Below are 22,365 nucleotides of genomic sequence, written 5' to 3' on the forward strand. Positions count from 1 at the left end.
AACTAAGTAAGAGACATACTTTGCTGTTCTCAGGTCATAATTACTAGTATTTTCATAATTACTGGTACTAGCAACAGTAAATTCTAGAATATTCCACCTAATCATTAATAGATATATTTAAATATGTATATCAGCATTTATATTGTCATCTAGTGCCTATTTTGTTTTACTACTAATTCTGGTTTAGTTTCAGACCAGATGTGGTTTCATTACTGAACATTTTTCACCAATATTGAACAAATGCTCTCAACATTACCTGACATCAACATTTAATAATTCTTGGTAGCATTAACCCTCCATTAACTTTTATTGTAACTAAAATAATAATTTGCCTCTATGGTATCCAACAACTAAGTTGTCATCTAGGTATTTAGATGAAACATTTTGCTTTTAGATTCACTCTCATCTTTTTTCACTGAACGATTCTGTGTTGCCTTGAAATCTACTACATATGTATTCTAAACTTACTTTCCTACATGGAATATCATGGCATTGATTTCTTTTTGAGAACTTCATTTTCAACTTTTCCAATCAGGCCAATGTGATTTTGAAACATGTTTGTATTTATCTTTCACAATTTCTAGTTATTTACCTCTTAGCTATATCTTCTTTCATGTTTTATGTTTCAGTTAGCCCATAATCATCTTACTCTTATGCAGTTAGTATTCCTATGACTAAATTAGTGTCTTCACACTGATACCACAGAATACAGTACTATTATGCATCATTTTTATGTTCAGAAGAGTAAAGCACATAGAAAAAGTGACTGACATTTCAGGAGTTTGGGAGGGATGAAATAAGGAACAGAGACAGAAAAGATGAGACTGGTACAAAGATGGGAAATTCACTTAATTTGATGAAACTTATGTGATTCTAAATTTAGTTTAATTAGTCCCAAGGAATATTTTAACCCTATGCTTTCCTATCTTTCCCATTTGCCTATGAAGCATTACCAGGCAATCAGTTACAGCATATTTGAATCCTTAATAAAGCAGAACACATAAATTTAAATTGCATGTTTTGATTATTTTATTCTTTCACTGAAAAATGTATATATGCACCCAATAATTTCTTCCCAAAATATTTATCTGCCTTTTCTGGAGTATAAGGGAATAAAAAATGAAATGCCATGAAGAGGAGATAGTAAAATATTAGCTACATATAAATACAACTGAAAAATATTTGAGAAATCAATGTAGTTTGTAAGTTGTATATGTTCTTGAGGTGGGTTTGCTTCATTAAGAATGGAAAAAAATACATATGCATTCAGCATTGCTCAGACCCTAATTAAAATCTTCTTGGGAATTTAAGTGTGGGCTCCACAACATTCAAATATGGAAACTGTGAGACCTTATAAGCAGTCAGTAAAAGTAACTGCAGGAAACATTTTCTAGAGTAAAAGATTGCTTGATGTTGAAATAATTGCTATTAAAGACAAAGATTATTATAGCTAGTTTCCTATTTCGAACTAATCAGTAACGGTGGTGAGTAGAAATAAAAATTTAAAATAAAACATTGTTTAACTTTTACATTACGGCTGTAATAGTAGATACATGAAAATGAAACTATGGCCACATGCAGTATCCATTTGTTACAAGAGAAGGAAATTGCTTTGTGTGAGGTTACTTTTGAAAACTCCTGTTAGTCATGAACTGTCAATTTAACTAAAGACTGATTTTTTTTCAAGTGGAGAGACCATTATTTGTAAAGCCTTAAGACACATAGCTAAATGCAAACCAGTCGCCATACATTTTCAGCTTTATTTAAACTTTGGTATACCATTATTGTAAAGCTTTAAGACACACAGCTAAATGCAAACCAGTCACCATACATTTTCAGCTTTATTTAAACTTTGGTATACATTGACAATTGCTTTGATCATAATTCAATTTGAGAGTCAAGATGATGATCAGGATATGTTTGAGGTAAATATTGTTAAATATTTTATTTAAAAAGAACAATGTTTTCAATAAGAAGCCTGGGGGTGAAAGGGACTATATTTTTTTGCTTTTGTATACTTTCATGGATAATTATAGACTTTGGGTTAACGGCACCAGAAAAGAATCTGTCATAAGTTAGCACTTCCTCATTTTCTCTCCAATGTGCCTATGAAATCTTAAATCAAAAGTGTAAGAGTTCTGTAACATTACTCAGACAACTAAGTGTTGAGAAGAGTGTTATTTAAGTAACAAACATCATTTACTGAACATATTATGTGCTATTCGTGTTATATGCACAGTATAATAATACTGCTTGCCTCAAAAATTATGCAAGGTCGGTATTTTTATTTAAGTTTTACATATAAGAAAATTGAGACTCATAGAGTTTCACTGAATTGTCCAAATTAATACTAGTAGTACCAGAAAAAACTGAGACTCACATTCAGTCCCATTTGAAGTTAGTTTCCTTTTCCCTCAAAACCCCATACTGCCTTTTTACGTTTGCCCTGTAATCTGAAACCACTAATATTTACCATTAAGTCTGTTAAATTGTATTAGCTGTATTCACAATTCGTTAAGATGTCCATTCCTTAGCATTTAATCAATCACAAAAGTTGTTTTTGATACTGAATGAGAAAGTAAACAAGATGATTACTTAGTCAAGTAGTTATTGCCCAGAAACAACGAAAAGGAAATGGAGTATAAAGTTCTTAAGGATTAATGATGTCCTGCCTAACATAAATTAAATAATCACTTGAAGTTTGTGAATCTATGTTTAGGTCTCTCTGTGTGTAAGTAAAATTTCAAAGACCTTGTTCTATTGCCTTACTGGAAGGACTATGAGCTTTGGTGTTGGTCGAAATTACAGTATACCTCCTAAGTAAAATTAATTATGCAAAATTACTTGGAATTACTGGATAAATTTCCATAACTCACATGGTAGCAGGAGTCTGGTGGGACAGCTAGGTGGTGGGAAGAAACCATATATACTGGAGAGCTTAGAAACAGCAAAGTATGTATAAATTTCTATTTTCCCATTATGAGGCTTTTTCTTCCTTAATCGTTGTGTAACTTTCATCAGTGGTGAGGTAGAGCGTTATTGACTGCGTTGGTGTGCCACAACTTAAAAAAAGTCTTTTGAATAAATTATCTTGGCCAATGTACAAAAGATGATTCCTGAAGTAGAGATACAATATCTGATAAGGCTGATCAGAATTTGTGCTATAGAACTGTGTGTCACACACAGGAAGACCACCTTTCTGTCCTTTCTAAAGCCCTGTTTTGTGATGAAAAGCACAATGTATTTGAAAAGTGAATGAAAATTTTAATTTTTCTTGATTTCAAGGTTTATTTTATTCAGTTTTGTCTTGCAGAGTTAGAGGGCAATGTGCCTGCTGTTATTGGACCTCATTTTCAACAGAGAAGTGAAGGGAACCACATACATTACATCATAATGAAAAGAACCACAGGTTCAGTGATGTTTCTAAAGATGAGATATTAGCATTAGCATGATGACGACAAAATTCCTCAACAGAGATATTATAATTGAGACAAATTAGAGAGTAGCACTTCAAGGTATAAGGTGGTGGGATTTTAGAAATAATAAAACATTTTAATATGCAATGTCTGTGAAATGGAGACATTACCCTCCTACTCTCTGGCTTAAAATGATGATATTATTAACTTCCTCAGTTATTTGTTTCCACCCTCCACATATGATCAGTGACCACATTTTGCTGATCCTTCATAATATTTTCTTCCTTTTAGTTCTCACAATATATTAATTTCCTATTTTTGCTGTAACAAACTGTCCCACATCTGGTGGTTGAAAACAACAAAAATCTATTGTATTATAGTTATAAGTGTTAGACATTGGAATGGATCTCATTAGCTAAAATGAAACTGTCAGTAGGCCACTTTCCTTCCGGAAGCTCTAGGGGAGTCAGTTTTTTTGTGTTTTCCAGCTTCTGCAGGCTGACTAGATTCCTTGGATCATGGCTCATTCCTCTCGTTTACAGCCAAGAGCTGGAATAATCAAATCTGTCTGTTTACCCTAACACAATACTTTCTTTCACTTTTATAAGGGTCCCTGTGAATCCACCCAAATAATCCAGAATCATCGCCTTATCTTAAGGTCCTTAATTCCTCACTTCAGCAAGTTACTTTTGCCTTGTAAGGTAACATATTCATAGAACATGGACATTACTGAGGGGCCATTAGTCTGCCTATCGCAGTGATCTGACCTCCAAAGGGCCACATTTGTACCACTTGCAAAATACAATTGCTCCATTCCAATATCTCTAAAAGTCTCAATCCATTATAGCATCAATTCAAATTTAAAGGTTTTTCCTCTTCCATATTCCACACTGACTTCATCATTAGTCCTTAACATTCATATTTCTATTAGCAGCCTGTTTAAGAAAACCCAGGCTTTTAAAAATCATGCTTCTTCAAACTTTTTCCAGACTTTTCCAACTGACCAATTGCAAAGGCATTTCCATATTTTTGGGTATTAACATGTGTATTGGTTTCCTATAGTTGGCATAGCAAATTAGCACATGCTAGATAGATTAAAACAATATATCTTTATTATCTTACAGTCATCACTACCATTTTATGTAAGAATCTTATTACTTTAGACTACTGAAGAAATGTTCTTCTAATTGTTTTTCTTGCATCTGCATATTAGTAAACACGTTCATTACCACCATCAAGAAAAGCAACAGCAGTTGCTTAAAACTGTTAATAACTGTTTTAAGTGCGTATAACGTGTCAGAGACTTTTCTAAGTGTTTTGTAAAGATCATCCAATTTGTTCCATACAATGGCCTTATATGGTAGATAAGGGAGGCAGGCAGGGAAGTGCTGGGTAGAGAAGGGCGGATCCCTGGCTAAAGCTCCACCCCTGGGCCTGTGCCCACTGACCTAGGTGAGGACAGTCATTTCTGTTTTCATGCCCAAATGTTGCATTTCCCAAGACCATCCTGAGCCATGATGCCCTCATCCTGTTCCTTTAAAAACCCTGAGACCCTAGCGGGTATGCACACAAGTGGCTAGATGTCAAGAGGAACACACAGGCGGAAGAGCACACTGACAGCAAAAGCAGACGCCAGCCGGCCAGGAGGCCATCAACTGGCAGAACCACGCGGAGTTTGGCCAGGGCATTTGGAAGAGAGTCTGGCAGCTGCGCGGCCAGACTCCAGGGGAAAACCACCTTCCCACTCTATCTCCCTTCTGGCTCCCCATCTGCTGAGAGCTACTTTACTTACATTCAGTAAAACCTTGCACTCATTCTCCACGCCCATGTGATCCCATTCTCCTAGTACACCAGAGCAAGAAATCCCGGGATACATACAGAAAGCCCTCTGTCCTTGCAATATGGCGGGGGTCTAATTGAGCTAATACCAGCTGCTTACAGATGGCTAAACTGAAAGAGCACCCGGTAGCACACGCCCCCTGGAGCTTCAGCTGCTAACATTTATCCCTAGACGTTGCTGTGGGGTCGGAGTCCCACAGCCTGCCTGTCTGCATGCTCCCCCTAGAGGTTTGAGCAGCGCGGCGCGGAAGAAGCGAGCCACACCGCCCTCACTCACCCTGCGAGGGGGACGAGGGAACTAACTTTTCCTGTTTCTACTGGGACCTCGCCCAGGATCCTGGAAGGTGAGTGTGAATGCGAAACTGTCAGGTCTGCCTCTCTTCCAAAACCCTGCCACTTCTCTCCCTTTCCTGCGTGTAAGAGGCTCTGTTTCCCTTCATGGAGTCTTAAAAACTCTGCCCTAACCCTGGCTGGTTAAAACCCTCAGACTTCATCTCTTTTCTTTCTCTCTCACGGTTTGACATAACTCTTATCTCTTACTTTATAATGCTGAGTTTTGCTACTGGCTGCCGCACTCTTACTAAGTAAAACGAGCATTTGGCTCAGCTACCAAAGGTGCGGATCAGACCAACTGTTTTCCTAGAGGTGCCTTCTATGCCTCCGCCTAGACAGCAGCAGGCACACACCGCTCAGGGCACCTCTCCTTATCCTTTCCCCTTCCAGTTCAGGTGCCTGGGTGTGCCGCAGCAGGCAAAGGCCCAGATCCACAGCCACGAAGGGGCGGAGAGAGCAATGCTGAGGCTGCAGCCGCCTCTGCTGCCTAGGACGAGGGGGCGGGAGAAAACCCCGCCATAGCTGCAGGCCCCGCAGGGCCAATGGTTGGGCGCTTCTCGCCTGCCTTGCCAATGGAATGTTTCTCCCCTGGCTAAGACGTTTCTGAACCAGGGGAAAGGTATAAGGATTGGAGGGACCCACTTGCACTGAGTAAGGGGTTCTTCCCCCAGGATCTCACCTTTTTGGCCCTTAAACTGTTTCTCTCTCGTTTTCTTTTCATAGTGATAGGGCTCCCCCAACTCCCAGCGCTCTGTTTCTGATGGGAAAGTTAGCGGAGGAACAAGCCCTGCTGGCTGATAACTGCAAATTCGCAGGACTTATTTGAGACACTTTCGACGGATATAAACAGCCTCTAAAATACCTTTTCAGTCCCAAACTCAATTCTAAGCTTCAGACTGAGGCCTAAAAAGAAAAACAAGGTCTGAGGGATCCAAAACCAGGCAACAGCCACAATGTAAATGGGCAGGACCAATTCCTGCTGACAAACCTCCCCGCCCCCCCACTCTGTTTATCCTGAGCCAGGAAACTCAAAGGTTTCAAGCAGCAGGGAGAAAGGGAAGCACAGGTGAGGGCGGTTAATTCCTATTCTCCAGATTTTCCCTGCTTCGTGGGTACATACCGCATCAGTACTGATGGTCGGCGCCTGCTAAGGTTGCTGGGCCTCAAGAGTTGAGAGGAGGAATGGGAAGAGAGGACGCTCACTTTCTCTCTCCATCACACCCTGAGTATTCACTGAAAGAAGGGAAGGAATGAGGGGTGCCTCTATTCCCTGTCGTTCAGAATGGGCAGAGAGATATCTTCACCATCTCCAGCTTATCCACCTCTGGAGTGTTTCCTGAACCAATGGGACTGCTTTGACTCTCAGAATCTGGAGGAAAAACACCTCATAGCTCTCTGCACAAAGGTTTGGCCAAATTATGATCTACAGCAAGGATTGGCTTGGCCTCAGGAAGGAACCATTCATTTTGACACCATCCAGCAGTTGGAACTTTTCTGTAGACATGAGGACAGATGGTCTGAGGCCTCATATGTGCAGGCTTTCTATATATTGCCAGGCAATCTAAATCTCTGCCGACAATGTAGGAATGATACAGTCCTCCTGTTTGCCATCTCAGGGAAGGCTGCAAGGGGCAAGCCCAGGGAATTAAAGGTGTGAATCCCAGAGGCATCCCCAGCAGAGGAGTTGGCTCCCTCAAGCCCTTCTCTTCCGGCCCCACCCCCATCTCCCTATCCAGCTTCAGCCTCTCACTTGTCCCCTCCTAGAAATCCTTACCCTAAACAAGCCCCAGTCTCACTCTTGCCCCTTCAACAAATGACCAGTTAATTTGAACCCAGTAAGGTCGGTGTCCCCTTCTCCCTACAGGACTTAAAGCAAATTAAGGGGGATCTTAGCAAGTTTTCAGATGACCCTGACAGATATATAGAGGCTTTCCAGAATTTCACCCAAATATTTGAACTCTCCTTGAGAGACATCATGTTACTTTTGAAACAGACCCTGATGGACACTGAGAAGTGGGTTGCTATGCAAGCAGCAGAGAGATTTGGGGATGAACTTTGCCTCACAAATAGTGTCAGGGAATGGGATGAACATTATTCAACTGGAAGAGAAGCAGTACCCATGAAAGATCCTAAATGAGGTCCCAGTGACGAGACGGAAGACTGGAAAAGGAGTCACTTTCAGGTGTACATAATGGAGGACTTACATAGGACTAAGTCCAAGCCTCTCAATTATCCTAAGTTGTCCATGATCAACCAGGGATTTGGTGAAAATCCTACTGCCTTCCTGGAAAGGCTAAGGGAGGCCTTGGTAAAGCAAACCTCTTTATCTCATGATTCAGTCGAGGGACAGCTAATCCTAAAGGATACGTTTATTATTCAGGCAGCCCCTGATATCAAGAGGAAGTTGCAGAAACAGGCCCTGGGATCAGACAGTACATTAGAGGGCCTCCTGAAAATAGCTACCTTGGTCTTTTAGAAGAGAGAAAGGGAGATACAAGAAAGACGCAGAAGCTTTAATGGCCACCGGGCAAGCCCACAAACCCCAGAATTCCCAGACTACACCTGTTAACTGCTAAAGATATGACAAGATCAGTTCTCGCTGTCTTCGAAAGTTTGACCAGTCCCATACAAGTTTTAATTTCTTTCACCAGGGTGAAACAGCTCAGGGTACAATGTTATTGTTAGTATATTTCACTTCTTATCTCTGTAATCTTTGGCACTAGATTATTTTCTTGCATAATACACATGTTTAACCCATACACACTTAGCTTTACAAAATTTGTTTTTTTCTCTCACACCTGAAAGCTATCAAACTCCAAATAGTTCAGGCACTCGCAGCCTCAGACAATGGTTTCTCTGTGCCAGAAACCCTTAGATAGATCTCTGGGAGGGATCTGACTGCTGTTTTTCCCAAAACAATGCCACCTGTCAGCGGGAAATAGCTTAAGACAGGTCATCGTCCATATCCTAATAGCAGTTAGTTATATCTCTTCAGAGGGGGGAAATGATATGAGAGGGGGGTAGGGAAGTGCTGGGTAGAGAAGGGTGGGTCCCTGGCTAAAGCTCCACCTCTGTGCCTGTGCCCATGCACCTAGGTGAGGACAGTCATTTCTGTTTTCGTGCCCAAATGTTGCATTTCCTAAGACCACCCTGGCCCACCACACCCCCATCCTGTGACTATAAAAACCCCGAGACATTAGCGGGCATGCCCATGAGCGACTGGACATCAAAAGGAACACACCAGCACAAAAGCACACTGACAGGCACCAGCAAACGCCAGCAGGCCGGCAGCCATTGACTGGCAGAATGGCACCAAGTTTGGTCCGGGAGGTTGGAGGAGAACCCGGCTGCTGAGCAGCCTGACTCCAGGGGAAAACCATCTTCCCATTCCATCTCCCTTCTGAATCCCGCATCTGCTAAGAGCTACTCCACTCAATAAAGCCTTGCACTCATTCTCCAAGCCCACCTGTGATCCCTTTCTTCTAGTACACCAAGGCAAGAAACCCCTCTCTGTCCTTGCGATAAGGCAGGGGGTTTAATCGAGCTAACACCAACTATCTATGCCTGGCTACAGTGAAGGAGCACCCTGTAGCACATGCCCACTGGGACTTCAGCTGCAAACATTCAGTCCTAAATGCCGTTGTGGGGTGGGAGCCCCACAGCCTGCCTGTCTGCATGCTCCTGCTAGAGGTTTCAGCAGCGGGGCACGGAAGAAGGGAGCCACACCTTCACTGCATGCCCTGCCAAAGGGACAAGGGAACTTTTCCTGTTTCAATATTCCTATGCCACTTTATAGTTGAAGGAATTGAAGCAAAGAGAAGTGAGGTAACTTGTCCAAGACATCTATTTGGTAGGTAGATAAACATCAAGTTTCCTTAAAAAAAAAAAAAAAAAAAAAAAAAAAAAAAGAATTGTTTTGCTAAAACATAGCTTTCAACTGTCAACTCAAACATTATTATTCTCCTTCAAATGGTATTCAAATTATGCCATAATATTAACCAAATATTTGTCAGTGTACTCAACACTAGTCATGTATAATATGTATAATTGCTGTTCTTTAAATATCCTTGATACTTTTCCATTTTTGTATTTTTGTGTATTGTATTTCTTAGTTTGAAAGATATTCCTTCAATTTTTTCTGTCCTTCAGTTTCCATTTTAAACCACATCTCCTCCATGACCTGTTATAATGATTTAATTTTTAAATCTCATAATGATCACTACCTGTGCCACTTACTTGATCAACAACCATGCCTACTTTGGGACAATTTTTGGGTATGGCATAGAAGGTTCATTTCTCTTTTATATTGCTATATAAATGTTATATATCTGTTATTTTTCTAAGTATATTACAAACATATTAAGGATTAACAGAGTGTTCTGCTTAAAAATTAATCATTTGTGTGTGTGTGTGTGTGTGTCTAAGTGTACCTGTAAAAAAAATCAAATATCTTGTTATAGGATAAGAAGCAAAGAATATGAGATTAAAGTTCCCTAGAACTAAGTAATTAGTTTATTTATTTAGGTTTTTTATAGATGCCATATATTGAATTGTTAGAAGGATGTTATGAATTGAAGTTGGCAGTTGTCATCCATAGCATTTTTTTCTCCATCACAGAATAGTCCTGATTGTTTCTTTAATAACAGCACACATTTTCATCAAGTGCATAGGGTATCAACAGAAAGATAAAATAATTTTTTGGCAAAAGATAAAATCATTTAAATTAATCTTCCACATAATAAGATATAAAATTTAATTCAGTGCCCTTTAGAGCATTGATTCTCTAATCATGGCCATGACCTTTCATTAAAGGTTTTCTGCATTCACCAATAGCTGACATAATTCCATCAATGTCTAAAGGTGATTTAAGAAAGAAATTAAATTACATATGCAAAGTCAGTAAGCTGATAAATGTTAGCTTCCAAAGTAAGGGTTTGAACTTTTGTTCTTTATCTTTATATGAAAGACCAAACATCTCAAAGTAAATCTCAATTGTAGAAATATGTATTGGATACTCAATATATGGAAAACACTTATGTGCTAAAAGATACAAATATGTATAAATAAGATCTTTTCTAATAACTCACATTTTATTGTAGACATAAATGTTTATGAAACTACTTAAAACCTATTACAGTGTTTTAAACACTATGGTACAAATATAAGTAAAATATTATGAATGTCCCAGTATGAAAATAGAAGGGGATGAACCTGGGGTCATTAAAAAATTATTTAATAAAGGATGATTTATGAAGATGTGGGAAGGATATAGAGGAAGGGAAAAGGGGTGTTGAACTATTGCTGCCTTTGGCTTAAAGAGACAAAAGAAGGAGATTGTCACTGGAACTCAGAGAGACAGAGATAGAGGGCAATTATTATTAGTAGTAGTATTAGTATTTTGAGACAGGTTATTACTCTGTCACCCAGCAAGTAGTAATACAGTTGATTGCAAAAATCAAATACAGGGAAAAAAGAGGTTACTATTAAAAGGTACGTTACCCTGGCTGAATTAAAACAGCAGAAAGGAGGTTATCATTCCCATTTCTTTATGCCACAGGAAAAAAAAGTCACAAAAACTTTTGAAAGAATGAACTTAGTTACAAATGACAGCTTACTATCATAAAGCATCTGATAGACAGAATAAAGACGATCAGGAGATTGGTTGAACCTATACAGCCCATGAGGTCAGCAGAAACTATTTTAACAAACTTATGATCCTCAAGTTCAAAAACAAAGAGAAAAAACAGAAGGTTGACTGCTTTCTAGAACACTTCATGCTGAAACTCACCTTCTCAATTCATAAACAATGAAGAGCACAGCATCCATAGGCAGACTCTGATGATTCCTTGGGTGATATTGTGTAGTTGTGTGGGATACTGCCTGCTAAAGGCACACAAGGGAAAGCATCGTTGTCCTACCGAGCTCTCTCTTTCTTTTGAGCAGTTTGCTGGAGTGTAAGTAGGGCATGCTCAATGTGCTGTTATGATCTGCCCTTTTTTTTTTTTTTCAGTTCACTTGAGTCACCAAAAATTGATTTTCTAAAGAAAAAAGTGTCATTATAAAATATAGTTATTATCTCTCTTTTTCTAGGTACCATTAGGTATTACTTAGTAAACATTTTGCAATGTATTCTTTGAGTAAGATGTGTTTTTTTGTAGATGAAATATCTCAAATGTGATATTAATACCATTTGGTTGGAAGCCATATGATACAGTAATACATTTAAATATGGTTAAATTTTTTTTTGCTGCAGAGAATAAAGATATTTGAATATGTTTATAATAGTTATATTTTGAATCATCAGTATTTTAAATATACTGTCAAAATGTCTTGTTTTGTATAGTAGAATATTTCTACATATGTTCTAAATACTATATCCTATCATTTCAAAATACAGTCATGAGCTGCAGAACAATGTTTCCTCAATGACAGACCACATATATGATGATAATCTCCTAAGATTATGATACAGTATAATGCTGTGGTTTTGCTATGCCTTTTCTTTTTTTTATTTATATATATATTTTTATTTTTTTAAATTATTATACTTGAAGTTCTAGGGTACATGTGCATAACGTACAGGTTTGTTACATATGTATATTTGTGCCATGTTGGTGTGCTGCATCCATCAACTCGTCAGCACCCATCAACTCATCATTTACATCAGGTATAACTCCCAATGCAATCCCTCCCCCCTCCCCCATCCCCATAATAGGCCCCGGTGTATAATGTTCCCCTTCCCGAGTCCAAGTGATCTCATTGTTCAGTTCCCACCTATGAGTGAGAACATGCGGTGTTTGGTTTTCTGTACTTGAGATAGTTTGCTGAGAATGATGATTTCCAGCTGCATCCATATCCCTACAAAGGGCACGAACTCATCCATTTTTATGGCTGCATAGTATTCCATGGTGTATATGTGCCACATTTTCTTAATTCAGTCTGTCACTGATGGACATTTGGGTTGATTCCAAGTCTTTGCTATTGTGAATAGTGCCACAATGAACATACATGTGCATGTGTCTTTATAGCAGCATGATTTATAATCCTTTGGGTATATACCCAGTAATGGAATGGCTGGGTCATATGAAACTTCTAGTTCTGGATCCTTGAGGAATCGCCATACTGTTTTCCATAATGGTTGAACTAGTTTACAATCCCAGCAACAGGGTAAAAGTGTTCCTATTTCTCCACATCCTCTCCAGCACCTGTTGTTTCCTGACTTTTTAATGATTGCCATTCTAACTGGTGTGAGATGGTATCTCATTGTGGTTTTGATTTGCATTTCTCTGATGGCCATTGATGACGAGTATTTTTTCATGTGTCTGTTGGCTGTATGCATGTCTTCTTTTGTGAAATGTCTGTTCATATTGTTTGCCCACTTTTTGATGGGGTTGTTTGTTTTTTTCTTGTAAATTTGTTTGAGTTCTTTGTAAGTTCTGGATGTTAGCCCTTGGTCAGATGAGTAGATTGCAAAAATTTTCTCCCATTCTGTAGGTTGCCTGTTCACTCTGATGGTAGTTTCTTTTGCTATGCAGAAGCTCTTTAGTTAAATTAGATCCCAATTGTCAATTTTGGCTTTTATTGCCGTTGCTTTTGGTGTTTTAGACATGAAGTCCTTGCCCATGCCTATGTCCTGAATGGTATTACCTAGGTTTTCTTCTAGGGCTTTTATGGTATTAGGTCTAACATTTAAGTCTCTAATCCATCTTGAATTAATTTTCGTATAAGGAGTAAGGAAAGGATCCAGTTTCAGCTTTCTACTTATGGCTAGCCAATTTTCCCAGCACCATTTATTAAACAGGGAATCCTTTCCCCATTTCTTGTTTCTCTCAGGTTTGTCAAAGATCAGATGGCTGTAGATGTGTGGTAATATTTCTGAGGGCTCTGTTCTGTTCCATTGGTCTATATCTCTGTTTTGGTACCAGTACCATGCTGTTCCGGTTACCGTAGCCTTGTAGTATAGTTTGAAGTCAGGTAGCGTGATGCCTCCAGCTTTGTTCTTTTGACTTAGGATTGTCGTGGCAATGCTGGATCTTTTTTGGTTCCTTATGAACTTTAAAGCAGTTTTTTCCAATTCTGTGAAGAAACTCATTGATAGCTTGATGGGGATGGCATTGAATCTATAAATTACCTGGGGCAGTATGGCCATTTTCATGATATTGATTCTTCCTATCCATGAGCATGGTATGTTCTTCCATTTGTTTGTGTCCTCTTTTATTTCACTGAGCAGTGGTTTGTAGTTCTCCTTGAAGAGGTCCTTTACATCCTTTGTAAGTTGGATTTCTAGGTATTTTATTCTCTTTGAAGCAATTGTGAATGGAAGTTCATTCCTGATTTGGCTCTCTGTTTGTCTGTTGTTGGTGTATAAGAATGCTTATGATTTTTGCACATTAAATTTGTATCCTGAGACTTTGCTGAAGTTACTTATCAGCTTAAGGAGATTTTGGGCTGAGATGATGGGGTTTTCTAAATATACAATCATGTCATCTGCAAGCAGGGACAATTTGACTTCTTCTTTTCCTAACTGAATCCCCTTGATTTCTTTCTCTTGCCTGATTGCCCTAGCCAGAACTTCCAACACTATGTTGAATAGGAGTGGTGAAAGAGGGCATCCCTGTCTTGTGCCAGTTTTCAAAGGGAATTTTTCCAGTTTTTGCCCATTCAGTATGATATTGGCTGTGGGTTTGTCATAAATAGCTCTTATGATTTTGAGATACATTCCATCAATACCAAATTTATTGAGCATTTTTAGCATGAAGGGCTGTTGAATTTTGTCAAAGGCCTTTTCTGCATCTATTGAAATAATCATGTGGTTTTTGTCTTTGGTTCTGTTTATATGCTGGATTACGTTTATTGATTTGTGTATGTTGAATGAGTCTTACGTCCCAGGGATGAAGCCCACTTGATCATGGTGGATAAGCTTTTTGATGTGCTGCTGGATTCAGTTTGCGAGTATTTTATTAAGAATTTTTGCATCGATATTCATCAGGGATATTGGTCTAAAATTCTCTTTTTTTGTTGTGTCTCTGCCAGGCTTTGGTATCAGGATGATGTTGGCCTCATAAAATGAGTTAGGGAGGATTCCTTCTTTTTCTATTGATTGGAATAGCTTTAGAAGGAATGGTACCAGCTCCTCCTTGTACGTCTGGTAGAATTCAGCTGTGAATCCATCTGGTCCTGGACATTTTTTGGTTGGTAGGCTATTAATTATTGCCTCAATTTCAGAGCCTACTATTAGTCTATTCAGGGATTCAACTTCTTCCTGGCTTAGTCTTGGGAGAGTGTATATGTCCAGGAATTTATCCATTTCTTCTAGGTTTTCTAGTTTATTTGTGTAGAGGTGTTTATAGTATTCTCTGATGGTAGTTTGTATTTCTGTGGGGTCGGTGGTGATATCCCCTTCATCATTTTTTATTGCGTCTATTTGATTCTTCTCTCTTTTCTTCTTTATTAGTCTTGCTAGCAGTCTATCAATTTTGTTGATCTTTTCAAAAAATCAGCTCCTGGATTCATTGATTTTTTGAGGGGCTTTTTGTGTCTCTATCTCCTTCAGTTCTACTCTGATCTTAGTTATTTCTTGCCTTCTGCTAGCTTTTAAATGTGTTTGCTCTTGCTTCTCTAGTTCTTTTAATTGTGATGCTAGGGTGTCAATTTTAGATCTTTCCTGCTTTCTCTTGCGGGCATTTAGTGCTATAAATTTCCCTCTACACACTGCTTTAAATGTGTCCCAGGGATTCTGGTATGTTGTATCTTTGTTCCCATTGGTTTCAAAGAACATCTTTATTTCTGCCTTCATTTTGTTATGTACCCAGTAGTCATTCGGGAGCAGGTTGTTCAGTTTCCATGTAGTTGAGCGGTTTTGATTGAGTTTCTTAGTCCTGAGTTCTAGTTTGATTGCCCTGTGCTCTGAGAGACAGTTTGTTATAATTTCTGTTCTTGTACATTTGCTGAGGAGTGCTTTACTTCCAATTATGTGGTCAATTTTCGAATAAGTGCAATGTGGTGCTGAGAAGAATGTATATTCTGTTGATTTGGGGTGAAGAGTTCTGTAGATATCTATTAGGTCCACTTGGTTCAGAGATCAGTTCAATTCCTGGATATGCTTGTTAACTTTCTGTCTCGTTGATCTGTCTAATATTGGCAGTAGGGTGTTGAAGTCTCCCATTATTATTGTATGGCAGTCTAAGTCTCTTTGTAAGTATCTAAGGACTTGCTTTATGAATCTAGGTACTCCTGTATTGGGTGCATATATATTTAGGATAGTTAGCTCTTCCTGTTGAATTGATCCCTTTATCATTATGTAATGACCTTCTTTGTCTCTTTTCATCTTTGATGGTTTAAAGTCTGTTTTATTAGACTAGGATTGCAACCCCTGCTTTTTATTGTTCTCCATTAGCTTGGTAAATCTTCCTCCATCCCTTTAGCCTATGTGTGTCTCTGCATGTGAGATGGGTCTCCTGAATACAGCAAACTGATGGGTCTTGACTCTTTATCCAGTTTGCCAGTCTGTGTCTTTTAATTGGACCATTTAATCCATTTACATTTAAAGTTAATATTGTTATGTGTGAACTTGATCCTGTCATTATGATATTAACTGGTTATTTTGTTCATTAGTTGATGCAGTTTCTTCCTAGCCTCGATGGTCTTTACATTTTGGCATGTTTTTGCAATGGCTGGTACCGGTCATTCCTTTCCATGTTTAGTGCTTCCTTCAGGGTCTCTTGTAAGGCAGGCCTGGTGGTGACATAATCTCTAAGCACTTGCTTATCTGTAAAGGATTTTATTTCTCCTTCACTTATGAAACTTATTTGGCTGGATATGAAATTCTGGGTTGAAAATTCTTTAAGAATGTTGAATATTGGCCCCCACTCTCTTCTGGCTTGTAGAGTTTCTTCTGAGAGATCTGCTGTTAGTCTGATGGGCTTTCCTTTGTGGGTAACCCGACCTTTCTCTCTGGCTGCCCTTAACAGTTTTTCCTTCATTTCAACTTTGGTGAATCTGACAATTATGTGTCTTGGAGCTGTTCTTCTTGAGGACTATCTTTGTGACATTCTGTGTATTTCCTGAATTTGAATGTTGGCCTCCCTTACTAGGTTGGGGATGTTCTCCTGGATGATATCCTGAAGAGTGTTTTCCAACTTGGTTCCATTTTCCCACTCACTTTCAGGCACCCCAATCAGACGTAGATTTGGTCTTTTCACATAATGCCATACTTCTTGAAGGCTTTGTTCATTTCTTTTTCCTGTTTTTTCTTTAGACTTCTCTTCTCGCTTCATTTCATTCATTTGATCCTCAGTCGCTGATACTCTTTCTTTCAGCTGATTGAGTCGGTTACTGAAGCTTGTGCATTTGTCACGTATTTTTCGTGTCATGTTTTGTATCTCTGTCAGTTCGTTTATGGCCTTCTCTGCATTGATTATTTTAGTTATGCATTCTTCCATTCTTTTTTCAAGATTTTTAGTTTCTTTGCGCTGGGTACATAATTCTCCCTTTAGCTCTGAGAAGTTTGATGGACTGAAGCCTTCTTCTCTCAACTTGTCAAAGTCATTCTCTGTCCAGCTTTGATCCGTTGCTGGCGATGAGCTGCATTCTTTTGGAGGGGGAGATGTGCTCTTATTTTTTGAATTTCCAGCTTTTCTGCTCTGCTTTTTCCCCATCTTTGTGGTTTTATCTGCCTTTGGTCTTTGATGATGGTGACGTAGTGATGGGGTTTTGGTGTGGGTGTCCTTCCTGTTTGTTAGTTTTCCTTCTAACAGTCATGACCCTCAGCTGTAGGTCTGTTGGAGATTGCTTGAGGTCCACTCCAGACCCTGTTTGCCTGGGTATCAGCAGCAGAGGCTGCAGAAGATAGAATATTGCTGAACAGTGAGTGTACCTGTCTGATTCTTGCTTTGGAAGCTTATTCTCAGGGGTGTACTCTGCCGTGTGAGGTGTGGCGTGTCGGTCCGCCCCTAGTGGGGTATGTCTCCCAGTTAGGCTACTCAGGGGTCAGGGACCCACTTGAGCAGACAGTCTGTCCGTTCTCAGATCTCAACCTCCATGTTGGGAGATCCACTGCTCTCTTCAAAGCTGTCAGACAGGGAGGGTTGTTTGCATCTGCAGAGGTTTCTGCTGCTTTTTTTTGTTTAGCTGTGCCCTGTCCCCAGAGGTGGAGTCTACAGAGACAGGCAGGCCTCCTTGAGCTGCTGTGGGGTCCATCCAGTTCGAGCTTCCCAGAGGCTTTGTTTACCTACTTAAGCCTCAGCAATGGCAGGCGCCCCTCCCCCAGCAATATCTCAATGATTATGTGCAAAAGGATATGGCTATATTAATTTCATCTCTTGTTTAAAGAAATCAAACAAGATAGCCCACCTTTTTAGTTATCACAAGGCCATATACAGTCATGTATCACTGATGGTGATCAATTCTGGAAAATGTGCCCTTAGGCAATTTCATCATTGTGCCAACCTCATAGTATACTTACACAAACCTAGATGACATAGCTTACTACACACCTAGGTTAGATGGTATAGCCTCCTGCTCCTAGACTACAAACCTGTGCAACATGTTACTAGACAGCATACTGTAGATAATTGTAACACAATGGTAAGTACTTGTGTATCTAAACGTATCTCAACATAGAAAAGGCATAGCAGGAGGGCAGAGCAAGATGGCCGAATAGGAACAGCTCCAGTCTCCAGCTCCCAGCGCGAGCGACACAGAAGACGGGTGATTTCTGCAGTTTCAACTGAGGTACTGGGTTCATCACACTAGGGAGTGCCGGTCAATCAGTGCTGGTCAGCTGCTGCGCCCCTCCCCCAGCCTCGCTGCTGCCTTGCTGTTAGATCGAAGACTGCTGTGCTAGCAGTGAGGGAGGCTCCGCGGGCGTGGGACCCTCCCAGCCAGGTGTGGGATATAATCTCCTGGTGTGCCATTTGCTAAGACCCTTGGTAAAGCGCAGTATTGGGGTAGGAGTTACCCGGTTTTCCAGGTGTTGTGTGTCTCAGTTCCCCTAGCTAGGAAAAGAGATTCCCTTCCCCCTTGGGCTTCCCAGGTGAGGCGATGCCTCACCGTACTTCAGCTCTTGCTGGTCGGGCTGCCTTGGCCTCCCAAAGTGCTTTTCTCATTTCCCAAAATACTGGTTTTCTTACCTAGCTGATCCCTGCATTTTGAGGTTTTCTAAAATGTAAACTAATGTAATACCTTTTTTAAACTATTTATTTCAAAACAACTAAGTATACTTAAAAGTGTAGTGAATATTAAAATAAGCACAACATACTCATCACCTCTATCCAAAACTATTTTCAATATTTTATATTTGTTGCATATTTTATATATCACCTATATATTTTATGTGTTTATATATTTATTTTTAGCTATAGCATTTTATAGTACAATACAATAATGGTGACAATTTATCCCTAAATACATTAACGACTCTATGTCATTATATCAAAATTACACATAACTTCTGAAAATTATCTACTAACATTACTAGATTGTCTAATAACCTGACAACTCATAAGTCAGATTTCCCCAAGTCGTCTCCTGGGGGAGGATGTCAGTATCCAACCAAATATTATTGATTTTATTTATTATGTCTCTTAAATATCTTTTCATCTTCCTATTTTTTCCCATAAATATATTATTGGGGAAAAACCAGATCAATTGTATTTTAGAATGTTCCACATTTTCTAAATTGATCTTATTTGACTCCTGATAGTGTCATTTAACTTACTACTCTACTTTTTGTGTTTCAATATTATTAACCCTGTAAAATCTCATAATAGTTTTGCTTATCTCTAATATTTCTACATTAAATTATCCTCCATAATGAAGACAAAATTTACTTTAAGAGGCACAAATTTGGTATGATATTTTTCTTCATAATAAGGTCCAAACTCCTTAGAACCATCTTCAAGACCCTTCACAGTCTGGCTTTAATAGTCTTTCCTCCACGGGCAGGAGGAAAGACTGTCTATAATTCTTTTTTCCTGTCTACAATTCCTCAAGGAAAGTTTACCCAAGCCAGGAAAAGCAATGTTAGGTCTCACCGGGGAGTAGGATAGAAATTACAATTTTTAAATAAACAATATGGCCTTAAAATAAGAAATTTGTAACGCAGTTGCTTTGAAGTTGGCCATTAAAATTTTAAATAAATCAAAAAACAAAGCCAACCTCCATTTCTAATCTTATATCTGTTTGGTCTTGCCCTGTATAAGATTTTGTCCTTTTTAATGGTAATTTACTCAATATTATTTTACCTTGTATCAGACCCTGTGATACAGACATGAATAAGATTCAGTGTTTTTGTGAACTCCTAAATGTGAATTATTTCCACCCTTGTCACCTCAATACACTTATGACACCGTATGTAAGCTCTGCCTTTGAGATTCTAAGCTGAATTCATCCTTACATCTATAGAAACTCCCATTACTAATTTTTTTATGGACTTCATATTCAGTAACATTCTCTAGGCTGTCTTTTGTTATCGTGTATGCTATTTATGTTATTGCCTATGCTATTTATGTCATTTATTTATTTAAGCATTTTTCTCCTTGTTCAAGGTTGGCTTATAAACCTCCTGGGATGATTGTAGAAATTGCTTCTCCAAGGGCCTATCCAAAATCCTTAATTTCTGTATCACTTTCATTTCTATGACAGACTGACCTACCCCTTGATGAGTCTTAACACACCCCACTGTTGGTTTACGGTATAATATAGATAAATTATATTTAGATAATTCCTAAATTTCTTTCACATGCAACGATTTTTTATTCATTTTCCTCAGACTATATACATACCCAATTGATTTCTGTTGTGTAAATGCAGAGTGTTATATTTGACCTTCTTTGAATTTTATGTTGCTACTTTTAAGATAGAATTCCAACTCGTTGATATGAGTTTTGTCTTTAATGCGTAAATGTTCATATTAACAACTTTTTCCAGGTTTTTAAAAATCAAAGCATAAAAAAGTTTTTTATACTTAATTTTTTTAAACTTTTATCTTAGGTTCAGGGGTACATGTGGAGATTTGTTATAATATGTGGGTAAACTCGTTTCATGGCGGTTTGTTGTACTGATCATTTTATCACACAGGTATTAAGCCCAGTGCCCAATAGTTATTGTTATAGCATCTCTCCCTTCTTCTACCCTCTACCCTCAAGTAGACTCTAGTGTCTGTTGTTTCTTTCTTTGTGTTCTTAAGTTCTTATCATTTAGCTCCTACTTATATATGAGAACATCTGGTATTTAAGGATATTGGCCTCCAGCTCCATCCATGTTCCTGCCAAAGACATAATTTCATTCTTTTTTATGGCTGCATAGTATTCCATGGTGTATATGTGCCATATTTTCTTTATCTGATCTATCATTTATAGGCATTTAGGTTTATCCCATGTCTTTGCTATTGTGAATGGTGCTGCAATGAACATTCACATGCCTCTATCTTTAGAGTAAAATAATTTATATTCCTCTGGGTGTGTAGCCAGTAATGGTATTGCTGGGTCGAATGGTAGTTCCATTTTTAGCAGTTTGAGAAATTGTTATATATTGCTCTTCACAATGGTTGAACTAATTTACCTTCCCACCAACAGTGTATAAGTGTTCCTTTTACTTTGCAACCTCGCCAGCGTCTGTTTTTGTTTTTCCTTTTTGACTTTTGAATAATAGCCATTTTGACTGTTGTGAGATGGTATCTCATTGTGGTTTTGATTTGCATTTCTCTAATGATCAGTGATATTGAGCTTTTTAAAATGTGCTTGTGGCCATATGAATATCTTCTTTTGAGAAGTATATGTTCATGTTATTTGCTCACTTTTTAATGGGGCTGTTTGTTTTCCTCTTGCAAATTTGTTTAAATTCCTTATAGATATTGGATAAGACCTTTATCCGATGCATAATTTGCAAAAATGTTTCTCGCATTCTGTCGGTTGTCTGTTTACTCCTTTGATAGTTTATTTTGCTGTGCAGAAGCTCTTTAGTTTAATTAGTTTCCACTTGTCAATTTTTGCTTTTGTTGCGATTGTTTTGGTATCTTTGTCATTAAATCTTTGCCAGTTCCTATGTCCAGGAGGGTAAAATATTCGATTATAAAGCAATAATTGATGAGAAATGCAGTTTTTAAAACACCTAGTTGTTTAAATGAATTATACCCTCATTATATAAAATGCATTTACATCATCTGAACCACTGTCAATTATCTCTGATAGGCTAAGAAAATAAAAGAGATTCCAGTTATCAAAATATCAACATATATGGTGTGAATTACCAGGTAGAGCCAGGAAATAAAAAATAGAGGAGAGGTTTGGATAAACTAGAGAAAAAGTAGCTAACAAATTATATAAACTGGAGGTCTTTGGGAAAAAAGTATAAATATGCAGATCAGTTTTGAACATTTATATAGAAAACAATGTAATCACTAAGAATCAATATAAGTTTTCAAAAAGCAGATGAACAAGGAGAAGATGTTCATCTGCAAATCCAGAAATTGGTGCTCACCATAAACCAGATCTGCTGTTCCTTTGATATTAGACTTCTAGCCTCCAGAACTGTGAGAAATAGATTTCTGTCTTTTAAGCCACTTACTCTATGTTGTTTCCATTATCCTGAACTGACTAAGACAGGTAGAGTGCCAGGAATCTATCCTAGGATGCTTTGACCAGAGGTTTTCTTGCATGCCCAGTACTCTGGGTGAGTTGCAGAAAGTAGAGATCTTTGTTTCCAGTTAGTAATGTAAGAAAGCACATAGTTGTTTTGGCTGTATAAGCTATTCTATGTCCTGAGTGGGCCAAGCATT

The 22,365-nt window shown here is 38.5% G+C and overlaps 1 long non-coding RNA gene across 1 annotated transcript in view; it reads left to right on the forward strand.

Annotated features, from left to right (window-relative positions):
• The first annotated feature begins 5,332 nt into the window (after nt 1-5,332).
• The window catches only part of LOC119624875 (uncharacterized), a 581,364-nt gene continuing 564,331 nt past the window's right edge, over nt 5,333-22,365 (forward strand). The window contains exon 1 of the long non-coding RNA XR_012093742.1: nt 5,333-5,599. This is a non-coding gene — a long non-coding RNA (uncharacterized lncRNA). The remainder of the gene's footprint in view (nt 5,600-22,365) is intronic.

Source organism: Chlorocebus sabaeus, chromosome 8 (assembly GCF_047675955.1).
Source record: "Chlorocebus sabaeus isolate Y175 chromosome 8, mChlSab1.0.hap1, whole genome shotgun sequence".
Lineage (NCBI taxonomy): Eukaryota > Metazoa > Chordata > Mammalia > Primates > Cercopithecidae > Chlorocebus > Chlorocebus sabaeus.